Consider the following 19,125-nt stretch of genomic DNA (forward strand, 5'->3'; position numbering starts at 1 on the left):
GGCAAACAAATGGCCAAAGATGTTGTTCCCAGAATTTCTAAAGGCAAGTTTTCACACCACTCTTAAACCACTGATGATGATTTTCTCTGAAGTGATTCCTTAAAAACACAAACACTTATCAGTATAATGCATGTCGAATTACATCCCCAACATATTAAAAATCACCCAGTGAGCCTCAGCGATGTGTGAGAAAAGACTTTGTCTTCATCTGTATGTTTGTTTGTGTGAAACATACAGTGCGCTCTGATTTAAGAAACCAGTGGAGCGAGTTTTCACAATAAGTTTGTTCCCCTGATGTCGTTAGCGTCGACCTTTTGCCTACATTTTTTGCTTCTTTTTTTGGACGACAGAGTTCACAGGAAGCATTTCATGACTATGAGTTGTCTTTTAAGATGAAGATTAGAAATAGCTTTTGCCTAATCAAATACCTAATGGCGCTGGCGCTGGCGCTGAGACAATGCAGTTACATTCCTTTGTGCATGAACAATTGTTTTTGCTCCATTGTAATATAGCCTTCTTTATTTTCTCATTCTTTCGTGTCTCAACTCAACTTGAGCTAAACGAAATTGGAATGGAGTGCTGTGTTCGGGAGGTGTTCTCACGTTTCTGATGACCGATGGCAGGAGAGAGATGAAAGGCCTAATGTAAAAATCCATGCCTTTGCTTCTTTTCCTCCCCACCTCCTCAACGCTTTTTCCACCTCCTTACCCAAGCTGCAGTGCATCTTTTTAAGGCCATAAAAGAATGCAAGGGGGTTCTGCAAGTGTTCATATACACAGAAGCATAGATACGCACACATATTCTACGTCCTCTTCCTGTCATCCCTTCCAACCTCCTACTTTTTATACATTCCCGCTTTTATTTCCACGTTGTTTCCAAGGTACAGTACACTTCATGGGTGAAACAACCCACTCAGTTTTGGCAGAGTTTAGAGCTCTTAGCTTTTGGGATTCTGAATACTTGTAGGCTGCTTTGTGGTATTTGTGGTGTTAAAGCCTTGGATGATGGCTGGCTAAATGGGCTGAGGAATTTCCCTTTGTACTGCAAAGATACAAATCATTTGTAAAGCAGGCTTGACATTATATTTCCCCTGCAGTTAAAAAGAGCAGATTTAATCTTTAAAATCTGCTGTTTGTGTTGCTCAGTTTGGGTCCCATTTGTCCTAACAGTTCACACCTCCATGCCTCACGCCTCCTCTTATGCTGTCGGCTCATATTCAGAGTAGCTCTAATTGAGTTTTCGGACAACTGTCCCGGTTTCAAACGCTCCATGTGAGATAAAAGAAATTTTGAATTAAGACATCAAAGGGGCGCTCTCTCACTCACTCCATTACACTTCCATACTCACTAAAACATGATGAGATCAAATGAACATCTAAGGTCAGGGTAGCTCCAAAGGGTTAATAATGTGGAGACCGTGCTCGGATTCTTACTTCACACTCTGGCCAGATAACTACCTTCAACCATTTAAGTCTTATCCTTCCACTGATGCACTTCAAACCTTGTGAACAACCTGTTTACATAAAGCACTTTTATTTGAATACATTGTGATTTCATGTGACTTAACTTAGATATGTCATTATCTGACATTGTATATTTCACTGGGGTCAATAGGCTGGTAATGGCAGCAGACATAAGGTAGACGGCACATCTAAATTCAGCAGTGGCATGAAGTATACTATGAGTAGGTGGGTTGTACACAGTGAAGTGGCACATTTCCTTTGTTAACATAATTTCTCATATAGCTCTCTTAATGTAATTCCCTAATTATGTAAGAGTACATAATAACAGCTATGCCGCTTACTGGGACAGAGTAAATTATGTAACTATATTATACCCCGACATCCTCTATATTTTTACTTCTCTACATTGGACATTAAGTGGGGTTATTTGGAGTATGCTGCTGTACCCTCATACAGCATATAGACTTATTAAGCTTTTGTGTGTTTGCCTACTCCAATTAAACACAGGAGAAATATTAATATGGCAATGTTTCATTTGCCCTGTTGACAAAGGTTTTTATCTGAGTGGTCATTCAGCATAGATGTTGTGTCAATCCATTGTTGTCCTGGCCCAGATGCAAATGCCAAGGAAAAGTCAATGTAACCTGTGGATGCTTATGTTAAGTGTTACTCACCATAACTTATCCTTGGAACTTCTATTCATGAGGCCTTGTGTATATTTTTTAACATTTCCTTTATAAAGCTGATGCTTTTGAATATTTAAATCTTATTGTTTACATAAATCTTTGCTATTTTGCAGTCTTCTTCTTCTTTGCTTTTTGTTGTGGTTCATTGCCACGTGTCTTTGCCTGTTACCGCCACCAACTGCCCATCATTGCAATTTTTTGAAACTTGTATGTGAGCATGTACATATGCCCTGCTGTCCTCATACAATACTTGTGCATAATGCAAACAAAGCGTAAACCCAGTTATAAAAGTTTGCTACATAGTGCAACCAGTGGTCAAAAACGCCACAGTGTACATTCTATTTTACTTCTCATAGTCTCACAAAAGTAAAAATCTGCCATTAAAATTGTTGTTGGTGATGTCACATGTTTGACTTGTCAAACATGTGACACTTCAAAAGCTAAATCCATCATTTTTGGCCAAATGCATTTCAGCTAAATTCACATATACAGTATAACTGAATAATTTCTCTTTAAGACGATTATGAACACCTTCCAACAGCATTAATAACTTTGATTAAGTTGAGTTCTAGAGTTAGTATATATTCAAATATGAGTCAAGTGAGAGTGCATAGCAGGTTCATTTTCAATTTTGGTGTGGCCTTTCTGTTTATATTTGGACATTGAAGAGTTGGTAACTGTCTAGTAGTTGTGGAGTTTGTTTGTGAGGTTACAAAGACCTGTTGTGCCGCCAGTGTTGATGTCTGAAATGTCTGAAAGCAAAGATTGAATGAATCTTGAATCTGTCTTAAAATTGGCTGTGAAGGTAGAGACATTGTCTCAATGCGATTCTTTTAGAAAGATGTCTCTTAAGAAATGTAAGAGGGCGAGAAAGCCTTGCTTTTGGCTGATTTTCAAGGCCTCAGTTTTTCTCTTGTGTCTTGTTTCTTGGAAAGACTACATAAGTATACACAGCAACGTGTTACAGATTGCTTTCAGTGGTTTTAGTTCTTTGAAACAGATGTTTTTTGTTCAAATGCGTTACTGACAGATCCTAATGCCACTGGTCAAAGTTGTACTTTTTGCTTGGATAGCGAGCCAAATATATATCTCAGTTCGCTGATTTTAAGAGGAAATGGCATTATTCTGTTCTAAGCATTTAAAAGTCACATTGCATAGTGCCCTTTATTTCACACTGTCCACTCTCGCTCTCTCTGTCTCATTTTCATCTTCACCCGTCATCTTTTTCTTTTCTTTACAGTCTCATGGGCTTCATAGTGGCTGCTTCTCTTCCATCTGTTTCCAAATCTATTTGGTCTCATTTCCTGCCAATTGGTCCACCTCCATGGGCTAAGGCTCATTTAACAGGAAGCATTGCATGTTGAGATCATCAGCTGTAGTTATGTTGATCAGTCTGTAATCTTCTCGATATCACAGAAGCATGCCTGTAGTTTGTCCATTTGATTGAAGTTTTTGATATACTGTAGCCCTTTAGATGACCACTAAGGGAAGGTGTGTGTGTGTGTTTGTTAGTGGCAGTGGTAGTGGCAGTTTTTTTATCAGATGGCTCGCAAATTTACTCATTTAACAATGTGAAGGTTTAACAAAGAAAACATTGTGCCTGTGGTCGGGTTGCTGTCAAAGATTCTGTGGTTTATTGATGTAGAGGCATTATTCTGGTAATGCAAAAATGCAAAATTAGTTTGTTATAAAACCCAAAGACATGTTCAGATAACTGAGTGTAATCCACATTCAAAGCACTGTCAGTTTAATTGTGGAATTGCTTTTTATTGTATCAAAAAACAAACCATCCTCCCAGTTCAGCAAATATGATTAATATTATGATTACTTTATTGCCACTTTCTTAAACATTGTATAATGTGTTACCATCGTCATGTCTTTGTTTAAGACTGGCACCAACATGGTGCCTGTCTAATCCCTGGTAATGCCCCACCCATACAGAATTTATTATCACCCATATTTCTCTTTCTGTTTAAGCTGCTGTCCTTAACCAAGCCCTATTCTTAAATTCATGTGGTACAACAGAAGGCTTTCAGAAAAAGTGTCCTAACCGATGCGCCAGAAAGATGTAATTTAAAGCAAGCTTTAGCTGGCAGAGTGGTGACTGAGTGTTGATCAGGAGAAAGCGGAGCAGTCCTGCTGGTCAGCGAGTTGCACTTACACCTCTCCTATTTTACACGGGCTTCAGACACTGAGGAAAAATATGTGGACTTTTGGAAGCTTGGTTAAAGTCTTACTTTGGTTAAGCTGTTTTAGCCCTCTTTGATAGGCTGCAATTGAGTTTTCCAGCTGACATGCATAAACCAATTAACATAATATCCCTGTCCACCTTTGTGGTTGGAAAGGTCTTTTAGTAGAATAATTCTCCACGGAGCAGTAGATGTGACTGCTGCAAAGTGCTTCCTCTGCTTCACAGTAGCTTGTACATAGACAGTTTGTTTTACCCCGCTACATACAATTACATTTGAAAAATGCACAAGAGAAGTCTTTGTTTTATTCATGGACCCTGGTAGATAGTAGTATAACATGACATCTAAATTATATGTTAAAGCCCATCTTTAGAGGCATGTATACTATGTATGTGCGAATGCTGTCTTCATTGCAATTCAAGAAAACCTAAATTTGGTTTTAATCACACCAGATCCACACAACACAGAGCCGTGGTGTCTGTCTGCTGCACATGAAGTTCCCGGTCTTATCAGTGGGAGCAGATGGAGAGCGTCCAAGTGAGAGACTCAGTCTGGCTCCATGTATGTCATAAGTAAGAGAATGACCTTGGCTGAATCTCAACTGCGGTTCAACCATAAGAAACACAAACTTTCTGTCCTTTTCCCTCTGTCTTTTTGTATGTCTGTCTTTTTGACTGTCTCTCTCAAACACACAAACTGCCTTGCTCCTACACATTCCTGAATGCAGTGTTACAGCTGGAAACAATATACTCCTCTGCACCATCAATTCATAAAAGAAGGCCATTTGTAAGACACTCTCTGAGGCACAAAGGCTCTTGCTGAGCCCTTTCAAGCAGGTGATCAGATACTGAATCATTTGTAGCAGTTAACCCCAGTGGGATGAAGTATTTGCTGCAAGGTTAAGATGTTGAGGAGCAGACTCCATAAACATTCTTCTTCAGCCTAAGCATTGAATGAAGTCTGAGGCCTATTTTTTATCATGCCCCAACCCCCAATGGAACCGGTAGCTCCTAAATCAAGCTGACACTGGGTATTTGAGTCATACAATATAAATCACAAATTCATTAATCAAGGGGAGTTTTACTGTTTAGTTGTTCTCACTTTGCTGCACTAACAGGGAAGGATAAACAGTCAGTGAAAGCTGATAGCAAGTCTTTTCGGCCAATACATTTGAAGAGCTTTACCAGTAGATTTATATTGGACCAAAGCTAGGTAAGATAAGGGGTTCAATTTACTGTAGGAGTAAGAGAGAAGTGGGACTGTGAGTGAATGAAAGTTTAATGAGATTTGCAGTGTTTAATCTGAACCATCCAGCCTATCATGTTTTAGTTGTTGCCACTGTGGATTGTGTCTGTACCACTGTGCCTGTATGTTGCAATGTTGGCCTGAGGAGGCTGAAGACTCCTGTGTTCCTCATTTAATACACAGGAAGTCACCAGTTGGTTATTTTCACCTGGAAACAATAAGTTTGACTATTGCATGATGCATGCAGAGGTTTACCAGCTCATGGTAAGTTCATACTTAGCCTATTTATGACAAAAGTGCTTATTATAAGTGAAGATGTACAGTTGAGCTAAGTTGTTCTAAATATTTACAGCAAGTAATTGGTGGGTGTAACTGCTAGGTAGCTAATTGAGCTAATTGAGCTAATTAATTATCTGTTTAGAGATACAATGCAATACGGTCACACATCTGACCTGATAAAATTCTGTTTAAAGGGGAGAGATCTGAAGTTACATTTCACAAAAATAACACACCATACCTAAAATAACAAAACATTTTGCCATTCAGGTTTTATAATGATCTAATAACATCAGCTCCTAATAACATGGTAAGATATTTTCTACTCATTCTAAACTGCATGAACAGAACAAAACATATTTCTTCATGTATGCATATATTAGAGGAACAAAGTAACACCTGAATTTAAGAGCTGAAAAGTTAATATATTATTTTGCTACAGCATATGCACCCAGTTGCTTCCTAAGTTGCCTAAACTGCCTCCTAACCTACAAATATAGTAGATTTGATTTTTGTCAGTGCAGGGAATTGTTGCAGTGTTTTGTGATTTGCCCTTGTGCCAGATGCCTGGGGTATGGATGAACATTCTCACATGTAACAAAAGTTTTCTTATTAAACATTCATTTCTTCTCCTTTTCTAGTTGCATTTTGAAAATGAACATTTCCAAGACTTTCTTCTTAAGAGAAATTCACTGTGAGGCTTAGAACTAAAGCTTATATAATTATTTGACCTTTTATCTGTTACTTTAAAGCAGTGGACTTCACATGTGAAGATTGGTAATGAGCTATTGTACTTTCACATTCACTCTCTATCTGGATAATTACCATTTCATATTATTGTAGGAAAAGCCCCCTCATTCATAGGGTATTTCATGCAAATTGAGACTCAGCTCAAGTAAGGTTGCAGATTTAAAGGGAAAACTTGAAAATGGTAATTGTCTTGTTCAGTCCTCCTTATGGCTTACTTGAGAACGCTCCTGCAGACTCAGCTAAAATGTGGAGCAGATAGACCAAGTGAGGTCCATCTTGTTGGAATCTGTTTTATACAATACAAAGAAATGGAAATGTGGATTTTTATTTAAATTAGTTTGGTCTTTGGGAAACTTTATAAATGTTAGTGTTTGCAAAAAATGTGTCATTGTGAATCCTCCTCGCCGTGAAATATCATCCAACCTGCCATAAATATTGCAAAATATTTCCTCCAATGACCTTTTAGGTGGAATTTGTAAGTGTAACATGAAAAAGAGAGTAGCCTGTTCATTTGTTTCACAATACTCAAGGCGTTTGCGAATTGTTTAATTATCGGCACTGAGCTCTTGTCTTGTCCGCTCTGTCACCCTTTTTCATTTACCCATCCAGGCCAGCTATGGCCATGTTTAATAATTGCTTTTTCAGTCTGGGAACTGCTCTATTACTTTTGATTATTTTAAATGGCAAGCTCATTTTTTGTTATACATTCATATTTGTCTCGTAAGACTTGAAGAAGATTTTAATGAGCTCTCATAAAGTCTGCTTCCTTAGCCCCTGGCTAGATCCAGCTATGTGCAGCAGGCAACTCTACTAGACCAAGACTATATAAGGCATGAACACTTCCCAAGACATAAAGACATGCCATTCTTTCCTTTGACAGTGGGGAATGGTAGTTACACTACTCAAGTAGATCCTTGATTAAAACATATTGCACAAAGAAAGATTTTAAAACTGCTGCAGATAGAAAGGTATATTACGTAGAGCAATATAAGCCATTTGGCAGCAAGACACATAGGAAGATGTACAAATTAGTTCCTGACTAAAGACCTTTGACTCTTCTTTGAGAGGAAAAAATTATATATTTTGCATTAAAAGAGCAGTCATTTTGGCTTAAATTGTAGTGACATAGTGTCATGATCTTACTTATGTATATGTGGTCTACCTGTTGAAGCAGACCGCTCCATAATTTCAAGTGCTAAAAAGGTTAGTGTGCTATAGGTGTTCCACTCCCTCATTTAGAAAAATCATCTCTCTTTTCCCCTACTTTTCCATCTGCCCCTTTGCTCCCTGTCTGCTTCCCAGACACCATGATCCAGCTGGAGGAGGACGACTGCGCATCCCCAGTAGACACCATGGATACCAAAAGGCACTCCGCTGAAAGGTGACCTGCAGACACTTCACCTCCCCAAAACATTTGGTGAGTTAAGAGTCAGTGAATCTTTTGTATTTGTCTCAATTATATATATATACACTGCATAAGGTAAATATAATAATAAATGAGACAATGTCAATTCTGTTTTTTATTTTTTATTTTCAACTATCCCCCTAAAAAGGATCAATCCAATGTTGGTTTGATGTTTTTGTTAACAGCATCACCAGACCTTTATAAAGAAAAACAAAAACCTTTTCTCATCCATGAAGCCAGTGCACCATGTGAAAACGTTGGTGAATCGTCTTTGATCTTAATTTGCATGCACATTCCAAGCAGTTTGTTATTTGCATAAGCAAAGACCCATATAGGGAAGCAGTCCTCTGTGACGAGTGCAAACCATCTGTAACATATTACCTGTGGAAACTAACTATTGGCGCATACAAGTCGAAAACAAAATAAACAAACATTATAACGATAACTGCCTGACAACAATAACCAAACAAATCAAAAATACAAATTCTACTACACTACTTATACCGGTGATAATAATACTAATAATACTAATAATACTAATAATACTAATAATACTAATAATAATTATAATAACAATAATAATTATAATAACAATAATAATAATTATAATGTGCAATACTGTGCAACGTGATCAAGGGCCTAGAGAAATAGCTTGGACTGACTAAACTCAGCACACGTGTGGTTTGATTCAATAAGAACCTTAGAAATGTTAAAAGCATTGTATTAGCGCCACAGGAGAGGGGCAGTTCTTCACCAACTGAAATGGATATGTGTGTTAGAGCCAGAATTGGAGAGCTAGGCTATTGGTTGTACGGTATGAAATGCCACTTGTGACCTGGCAGCAGACATGCAATTATCCAGGTTCTCTATTCCCGTGATTTACTGTGCCCAATATGGTAACCTTAGGGCTCCTGTAAAGGGCAGATTGTAGGTAAAAGATAGTGTTAAAAAAAGGAAAATAGTCACTCTAGAAGAATACTTTATATTTTAATTGTGAAGTTACTGTACGCCTTTTTTATTAATCCATTGCTTAAAACCTATGGCTTATGAGTAGTCTTGCCTCACATAAAAATGAAGATAAATGTTAAGCGTTATAAAGCTATAACCTTGTTTGAAAGTAATAAAATTTGCCCCCAAGCCTAACAGGCATATGGCTGATTTTGTGTGTTCTGTGATAACATATTACCCTCAACTGCTCTGAAAAGTTACTCTCAAATGAAGTAGCCTTTGGCGAGAGTGCCTTTTTATGGAAATCAGGTTTGCACTGAAGCTGTGATTGATAGTTGACTTGCATTCATAGAGGACCTCAGGCTATAATCAATGCAATCTGTGTAAGTGAAACTAACACAAAATTCATTAACATCAAGCAAACATGACATTTTTTTTTTTAATAACTGGCCAAAGGCAAGGCTCATTTGTCATTGAAGTAACAGGGGCATATGTACAGTGTAAATACAGTTACTACATACAAAGTTCAGGGGATTTACAGTATATCTGTGTGTGTGGGTACAACACCAGGACTGGTTAAATGCATTCAAGCATTGGGAAAAATTCATTCAGCGTGCATTTAATTTGGCTTCTCAGTAACATCAGGCATGGTTATACAAGAGATATGGGTGAGCACATTTGGGCGTGAGTGTAGGGAGGCTTAGACAAACCATTTCTGTCACCTAATTTCTTGAAATATGATTACCTGTCTGAAGTAATTTTTTGTCCTACACTTCTTTGATCTTATCTGTTTCAGCTGTTGGTTACAATGTTAGATTTTATTGGACTTTTACTATGTTTAGTGTCAGATTGTAATTATTGATTTCAGGTTTAAAATGCTTTAAGGAATTTTGTTTATCTGATACCAAAATTTGAAGGAACTTAAGGACATATTCTTCACCGTTATTTAATGAAGTCTCGATTCTAGTTACAAATCACATTTAACATTTCTGTCATTATTAAAAAAACGAATATTTGCAGAAGAAACTACTCCTGAATACTTCATGGATCAAAAATTATTATTCAGTTCAGAAAACGCTCATGTTCCAACTTGCAATTACAGAACAATCCTTGACAAAGTTAGGAGATCTTTGATATAACAAGTGCAAATACACACATACACACACACGCGCGCACACACACACACACACACACACACACACACACACACACACACACACACACACACACACACACACACACACACACACACACACACACACACACACACACACACACACACACACACACATCACTAAAGTCATTTTTAAACCACTACAAAGTTTTTTTTTGGTCTCCTTAAAAACTCTCTAGCTGTGGCAAATTCAGTATCTCAGTCTACATGAATAGTTTTTTAAATTTCAGATAAAATTATGTAAGGAGTTTTCAATGTTTGTTTTAAAAAAATGCACTAATCATTTTTTACCCAAATCATGATCCAAGTCATTAAATATTTAGTAATTATCCATCTGTAATACCAGAGTTGATAATTTTATGTTTACAGTACACAGCATCACTCTAAACACTAAATACATTAGGTGTACACTAAAAATTAGTAAAACAGCTTGTTTGACAGAACCATTTTTTTCTACACTTAATTTCAATATGCTTCCCCCACATGTTTTTACACTTACTTACCATTTGATCATCAGTAAAACACTTAAATAAGAATTGGCTAACAGCTATTTTGAATAATGTAAGTGTCTGTACTGCTTTGCTCTGTGTAGTTTTAATAGCATCTGTTTGGATCTGTTGGGTGAGGGAGGTTTGGACAGGATTTGGACAGCCTCTCTGTCTACAGCACAGAAGTTCAAATGCAGTTTCTCAGAAATTGCAGCACTTGAATAGCATGGTACTTGTGTCAAATGTTGCTGAAATTGAGGCAACCTTTTTTTAACCTTTACTCTCTCTGCGGTCAGTGTGTCCATATGTCTTCATTGAAACGGTGGCTGCTGTACATTTTCTCTATTGTTCTCTGGTTCATTAATCAAACTGTATTTTTGCAATAGTTAGAGTGTTTTTACAGAGTACAAAGGAACATTTTAACAGCTGTGCAATGGAATTAAAACAGGATCTGATTTAGATTAGTCTTTAGCCAGCTGTTTATGTTTAGTAATTAGCTAAGTGACTATTTGAAGATCTTACTGATCGGTTTGTGAGATTTCATTCTTGTGAAGAATAATGCATCCAGTTGTTGCATACTGTAAATTGCATACTTTATATTAGAGGTTGGACATCACTTTGATTTCCAGCAATTGTGAAATTGAGCTGTTGCAAGGATTATTGTAATAATTATATTTTCATAGTATGGAACATCTGGCAATTTATTTCAAAGTAAGATTGAAGACCCACAGCTGTTTTTGATGACTTTTATCTGGGGATTGAGCTCAGAGGCTCTGTCATGTTTAGACTGACTGCTGTGTTATCCTCACTGCAGTATGCAACAAATAGTGATAAATCATGTACTTTGTACTGTTAACCATTGAGTGATAAAAAAAACCTTATGAATGACCATTGAACTGTTGCAACTGTTTTTTATTTAGTAGAAATTGTTGATTATTATTTGCATTGCTATTCTCTTGTTGTCTTTTCTCACCTTCACTCACTTACCCATTGAGGTTTGGGGTGGGGATGCTGGCACATATTGTGTTGCACATAATGAGTCTAATTTGGTTACCTTCCATATTGCACAACTCTTTAGCCAAGTCCCTTTCCTGCACTTTACCACCTCATCCACTGACTGCTTTGTCCAAATGCAGCTTTGGCTCAAATTGCTGCCTCTTTTTGTCAATAGGTTTGCTCCAAAGCAATCTTTCTTTCTAAAGATCCAGATGTCCTGCTGAAAAAAGCTGCCCTATGCTCAGCATTAATACTGCATAGCTTTTCTGTACTTGTCCTATAATGTTTGGGCACTTATTATGCCTTTTGGGCATCTCTTTTTAATTTCATCACTGGTTTGACCCGTACGCTCTGTGCTCATACCCATGCTGCTGATGTTTGACTTGTGTCAAAGTGTTTTTCCGTACAAAGCAAAACTACTAAGACTCTTTTTCTAACCTCTCCATAAATTTTACTTAGATATTTCGGTCTCATAAAACGGCATTAGCCAAAGGAAACATACATTGTTTATCACCACATCTTTATCTAAGAGTTTGTATAAATTGTGTACCCTCTGATCCCTGTAACTGGTCTTCGGCCTTATCTCTTAATATGAACTTTCTTATCTACAGCTGAATCATAACACCATATCATAAGTTTTTTTCCTAAGCTCTAGTTATGTAGGTGTTCCTAATTTATCCTTTGCCATTCCTGCTTGCCAGGTCTTCATATGTTTTTAGCCTCCATCTGCAGGTCAAGTATTGTTCAGTTTGTGTTTTGGAACCTTCTTCGTACATGAAAGTGGGGCAACAGCTTTTTCCACACCCGACACACACTTTTATGTTGTGATTATTACATCAATGTCCTTACATTATGCCCATAGTGAAAGCTAAATGGGAAATAATGTGCTTTGCTTGTCTGAACGTCTTGTGGAGAACCAGCTGCCAGAACACACGGTCCTATACCTGCTGGAGACAGTGTCCAGATGCATCTCTCCAAATTTTCTCCCTAGGCAAAATTTTATGTGGTGGCTTTAGATTCATGTTGCTCTTCAGTCAACCCCCTGACCCGCAGACATGTTATTCTGCAGACGTGGACTGCAATAGTCTAACCTCAGTCTGTGCATGTTTGCAATATTCAACACAAACACCAGTCCCTAAGGGAATTTTATTGTATACCTGCTAAACATTGACTTCTGTTTGCTATAATGGATTTAGCTGCTGTTTTTACGGGTTATTTTCATACAATGAAATATTTTGTCATATATATATATATAAATATAAATTTGACAAATAATTTTTGGCAACATAACTTGGTAAGTAAATCATTTATTTGACAACACACTACCACTGGAATCTGAATCAAAACTATATATATATATATTGTCTAGCTTCTTTAAGTAACAACAGGATGTAATTTTAGTCTAAATTACCCATTTAATAAGCTCTATAGGCCATTCTGTTTAGTACAAGCAGGACAAATGATGGAATTCTTGTTAGGGTGCTGCACACAAATACATTTAGAAAAAAATGTTTTTAAGGAGTCCCTTTGAAGACAAATGCATGGTGAAGTTACTTCATTAAATTGTATTAGCTCAGGACGACTCTATCACACTAAAAGTGGTGTTTTAGCAGTAAAGGTTATTGACTAGAACAAGGAACCACAAGCTGGTCTCACACAATTCCAAGCAGCAGCTTATTGTTTAATGGAGGAAAAAGGTTTTGTAGTCAGTGTTTTTTAGGCTTTAATTCTGTTTCTTTATTTTTAGTTTAATTTGCCAATCTATCTGCTTCTGTTTGGTTAAGAATAACATTGCTGGTGTTTTGGATGGATAAAACAGGGAAATAAAAGTTTGCAACATGAGAAATTGAATAGTAGCAGTATGGCTCTGTGGATGGCAGTGCTGGTTTGTTGGTTGGTCTCACCAATTCGGTCCAGACTGAAATATTTCAAATATCAATATATTTCAATATAGTCATACTAGTGTAGTTATTTGGTTTGCACAACGCCTCAGAAACTTTTCTTTTTCAAAGTCAATGATAGAAATCACGGCTTGCGTCATGATGGTATTATGATGAATTGGTAAACTGTATCTACCCAACACCGTATCATAGGTAGGATGACTTATTACATCTTCTGCATTCACTAAGCCACAGATAGACAGTGAAAGATTAAGACTTTTGAGCTGAGCATCTTGAGGGATACCTTTTTTTTAAGACAATTCTTTCAAACAGATGTACCTTCCAGTGTTTTATTCACAAAGGCTTTCAAAGAGCAAACAAACCAAACACAGGGGACGTCATGTTTTTGACATATATTTCAAAACCAGTAAAACATACTCATTAGTGAAGCTTTTGACTTATCTTTCCTATTCATTCCTCTGTGTGGGAAATTCTGTAATATTTTTGCTCCACCTATTTCTGAGCTGAAACAGAATTTATATTCTCCTTATCTAAAAACATTGTACATTGTACTTTCCTAACTTTCTCCTTGGTGTTCACTCTCTCTTACACCTGCTCCCTCCCACTCCTCTCTTTCTTGTGCTCCCTTTATTTTTCTTTCACCAGGCCATCCATTATAGGCAGGGTGTCATTTAGAAGCTGGTCCTGGTGTAATGCATTGTTTGCGGTATTAATCACAGATACGGCTTCTGTTTGATAAAGACTGCTGATAGAACAAGGGGACATTTGTCCTGTGTGGACCCTGTTTCTACTGCTGTTCTCCTCTGAACTGAAATGAACCACACGTTGAACACTCACAGGGATGAAAGGGATTTGCAAACTGAAAGTATTTCCAACACCCAGTTTAAGGGATTTTTCTTTCATGTTCCCTTTACAGAAAAATATGATTGCTTGTTTAATATGTAATAAACATATTTGTCGTATTTAACTCTTTTAAATTGAATGTTATTGTTTACGTTTCCAGACAAAGGAAGCATCCAGTTTCTCATGTGCTTTTCTTTTAACTCCCATTAATCTACTCACCTTCTGATGCTAACTTTTGATTTGTTTACAACTCTAGCTTCGCTTGGAACAAACCTTTCCTCTATTTTTAGGTCAAGGTGACCAAGGATCTGAATTGATGATTCTGGCTTTAATTAGTATAGCCTGTTTTAGTGATGTCAGCAATTCTTTACAGGCTATGCTAATCTGTGCCAGAATCAGCAATGCCATTGGGACGGATACATTTCTCCATGACGTACATTGAGGTCATTTATTGCACTGTTGTTGTTCCTTCTATTAATCTTTTTATTTATTACTGGTTTTAAGTAAATTCTTTGAAATATAACAGAGTAAAAAATACTTCCTCAAGATGGATGGAGCTTGATGAAGGCTGTCTTGTCAAGGTGCCGGCCTTTAGACAAGATATCATTTTTAATTACCAGAATGAAAAATAAGAGCACAGAAGGTCTATGTCTCATGTGCTGCAATCAAGTGGCCTTTTCTGAGACATCCACTGGGCAACAACTTGATGAGTGTAAATGTCAAGGATGTTGTCATTGTTGTTGGATGAGGCGAATTGATGGTGTCAAAAAGTAAAGACAACACTGGCTCCAGCACCTGCTGCACCAGCCATGTTCAGTTGGTGGGATTTACATTAACCTACATTGTCAAAGGTGCCTTACTTGTAAAACTATAATTTAATAGCATGCCAGCACTTTCAAAGAAGCCATTTTCTCTGCAGTAGCTTGTTTGACCTCTATGATGATAAATGCATAATGCTGTGTCCTGTTCTTAATACTTGCGGAGGACATATTATCAAAAGCTTAAAGGTAAAATCCAAAGGTAAAGTGTCATTCTATTGTTTTCATGTTTTAGTTTTATTTTGATCTGTTTCAAATTGTAATCCTTAAGATTAAGATTATTGTCATTGTCATTACACTCAAATAGTTACCTCGTAAATTAGTGATTTACATTGTCAGTGGCAGATTCAAATGCCGTGCATGTGCACAAGGGATTCATAAAAAGCGATGGATGCACTTACTGGAAAAGGAATGTAATGTCAGGTTATGATATCATCTGTAAGAACAGATCATTCGTTCCCAGGCAAATTGAAAACGATAACATATTTGGTTCAATATGTGTAGCTGCACAGATTTATAAAGACAATATCACATTTTCATCATAGCTAAACAGAAAAGCTGCACCCAATAATGGATAAATATGTCTTTTTGAATTTAAATGGGACTTTGCCAAATGAACCAAAACTGAACATTTAAGAATTATTCTAAGAAGTACTCCTGGCTTTTGATTACATACTGATCTGATTATACTGTACATATTTATAACTAAACATAATTTATACAAACTAAAATGTTTCGTGCCTGTTGCCTGGTGCTTTAACTCTGGGAAAATGTTTCCTTTGTGTGACATGACTGCTAAGGGGGTAGAGCACAGTGGGCATCTGAGTAATACTAAGATACAGGTAAGCTGACTGTAAACCAGGGCTCTCAGGAACTGGCATTCTGCTGTGGCCTTTGATTGGCAGGGGAGAAAATGGCACTAGCATCTGGAGGCACTTGGATCAGGCCTTGTTAAAAATGCAGACACACCAAGACAGATGAGTATACACATGTGAACACACACATTTATGCACACATGCATGGAGTGCAACTGGCCTCGCACTAACCCTCCCACTGCTTTGTCTGGCTCCATGCAGGAATATCAATCCACCTGTGTAGGCTTCACTTTGAAGCAGCCGAGAGAGGAAATGTGCTCTTATTAACATAATCACCCCTGGAGCTTTTCTCATGCACGTCCTTTAAAGCTTAATGTTTTAAGGAATTTGCCATTAGTCATTATTTAACTTTCAAGAGGCACATAATTAAGTTCTACTGTCTCTCCATTTCTCTTACACACACAATTTACTCTGAATTTGAAACATGCTTGAGACTCATGGTGATTGATTTTGGTATCTGGTATATTAGTCTACTGCCCACTGTGTCATGTTATCTGCATCTATATTGATAAATCATCTGTCTTCATGGCGGACAGCAGATTACATCCATCTTGTCCAGCCATGTTTAAAACACTAATGTGGATGTTTAAATCAGACCCACAAAGCATTTAGCTTTACAGAAAACCAATGATTGTATTACTCCCCCTGTTACATCAGCTTAGGCCAAATCATGGTCAATGCTCTCAATTATCTATTCCCCACTCTTGCTTTAATCCTTGTCTGTCTTTTGCCTCCTCAATTAGCTCATCAATAAATCAATAATGATTAAATGCCTTTAAACTTTAGTTTAAACGCATTATTAGGACAGAAACGCCACTTTTAAGCTTTACTGTACTTTCATTTTTCGGTCAAATGGCCTTTTGGGAGTGGAAGTGCTAGGTACAGTACTATGATAGCATCAAAATCGCTATTTTTAAAACACAAAAAAGGCTCGACACATTAAACATTAAACTTTGCTTGAGGTACCACCAGTGGCTCTACACCAGAACTCTAGCATTGAACACCTTGTTTGTGTACACAGCGTTTACTAATAAGAAAGGTTTTGAACAACTCACTTTAGAAGTTGGTTTTTCCGGTCGCTGACATCTCGCTAGTCAGAGAGTGTTGATCTCCGAATGCAGCATAACATGAAGGAGAGTAAAGATGGAAAGCTTCTTAAGTTTAGTTTAATATAAATGCATCGATAATTTGTTGTTTTGCAATAAGTGAAAAACAATTTTAACCTTGTAATTGAAAAAAGAGCCTCATTTAAGAATGACATTTACTAGTCTGTTCATTCGCTCTCGGAGATCAACACTTTTTGACCGACAAGATGGCGGATAGCGTAAACAACTACAACAACAAACTTCTTTTTAGCAAACTCTGTTTATACAATCAGTGTTCTCTATGCTCAAGTTCCTGTGTAGAGCCCCTGGTGATACTTTGAGCAAAGTTTCATGTGTTGAGCTTTCTTAGTGTTTTAAAAATAGCAATTTTGATGCGATCTTAGAAAAAATCTTCAAAAGGCCATTTAACTAAAAAATTAAAATACGTGAATCTTAAAAGTGGTGTTTCCGTCCTAATTATGCGTTTAAATGAAAGTTTGACTTGGGTAAATTCACAAAAAGACTTGGTGAGAGTTACGCTTTAAGTAACTGGTATTATATTATTATATAACTGGTGGTGTTCCCTACTGCTCACATACTGTATGTCTTAATATCAAGCCAAACTGATTTTCTTCTGAATATAATGCTATATATAAAATGTTAACGTGGTGTTGTATAAATAGACCATTGTAATTTTAATTGCTTGCATATTTATGTGACATTTCCGACTAATACCATCCTCTTCAGTCTGTTCCCCTTTAATCCAGCAGTCAGTAATAGATGCTGTTTAACCCTGCTGATAACATTCTGGCTGAATCCTGAACTTCAGCAGAGAGAAAGGGTAGGCTACTGAGTAAAGTGCACGGCCCCCTAAAGGTCACCTCTGCATATTAGCCAGAGCACTAGGCTCCTCCATTTAGCAAAGTAATTTGACTCATTACCTGTGAAATGTAACATCAGTGCATCAGTGATTGCACATGCTAAGTATCTCTCTGTCTCTGAACATTGATGAGATGCTTCGGAGGGAGAATTTCTCTTTTTTGCATCATAGCCTGCAGCTAAAAACAAACAAACTATAACCCAATTACTATTACCCAAGTAATTGGAATCCCGATAATTTGCCAGTGCATTGAGAAAAATGAATTTGAGGTGCTGGGCTATGCAATTTGCAACCTATTTTACCCTCTGCTGTGTTTGGCAGCTCGTTGTTTATGTACACATATTTATATTATGATTTTCAATGTATGTGGTGTTGTGATTCTGAAGTTTATGCATTGTTGTGATGAAAACGAGGGTATGGTGAAAGGATGACATGCATTTGAAATTAACATTTTTTCACATACTGTTTATACTGTGACATACTGTATATCTCTTTAAATATCTGTAAGTGTAGTTGGCCATTATGGTCAATGTTGCAGAACTTCTTTATGGCAAGGTTGGATTTAAATTAGTTTTTTGCATCAATGTGATTAAGTTCCTTTTTGTCAGGTATTTATCATTCTTGTCTGATAATTTTATTCACTGAGCATTTCTCAACAGTAAATCTTAAACGATAAATTAATTATTAAATTGACAGAAAATTAAGGTTAATAATTCAAGTCACTTTTCCATCAAAAAGCAAGCTTCTCTATAAGAATGTGCTGCTTTATCTTAGGTGACAGTAAATTGAACATATTTTGTCCGAAAAAAACCCTCTGGGGGATTGTTCTGTCCTGAGGCTTCTTATTTGAGTCACATATTTCTTTAGCTTAATGCAATTCATTTAAATGTTTCTCTGGGGACATAACCAGCAAAGCTACCCCAAAATATTAACCTTAGACCCTACAACAAGTGTCCACTCAACATGTGATTTCCAGGCGAGTGCTGCCTGGTTTATTTGCAAAAGCTAACGTTGTGTTAAAGTGGATTTTTATGCCCAGTCACACATGCCTGCTTTTCAACATTTCACTTCACCCAGTGAGACTAAGGTCAGTTCAAGCTGGCT

At 37.1% G+C, this 19,125-nt stretch overlaps 1 protein-coding gene across 1 annotated transcript in view; it reads left to right on the forward strand.

Moving 5' to 3' along the window:
- The window catches only part of chrm3a (cholinergic receptor, muscarinic 3a), an 82,394-nt gene that overhangs the window by 20,920 nt on the left and 42,349 nt on the right, over positions 1 to 19,125 (forward strand). The window contains exon 2 of the mRNA XM_034899181.1: positions 7,911 to 8,025. The gene's annotated coding sequence lies outside the window, so the exon portion shown is untranslated. The remainder of the gene's footprint in view (positions 1 to 7,910; positions 8,026 to 19,125) is intronic.

This window comes from Etheostoma cragini, chromosome 17 (genome assembly GCF_013103735.1).
Source record: "Etheostoma cragini isolate CJK2018 chromosome 17, CSU_Ecrag_1.0, whole genome shotgun sequence".
Lineage (NCBI taxonomy): Eukaryota > Metazoa > Chordata > Actinopteri > Perciformes > Percidae > Etheostoma > Etheostoma cragini.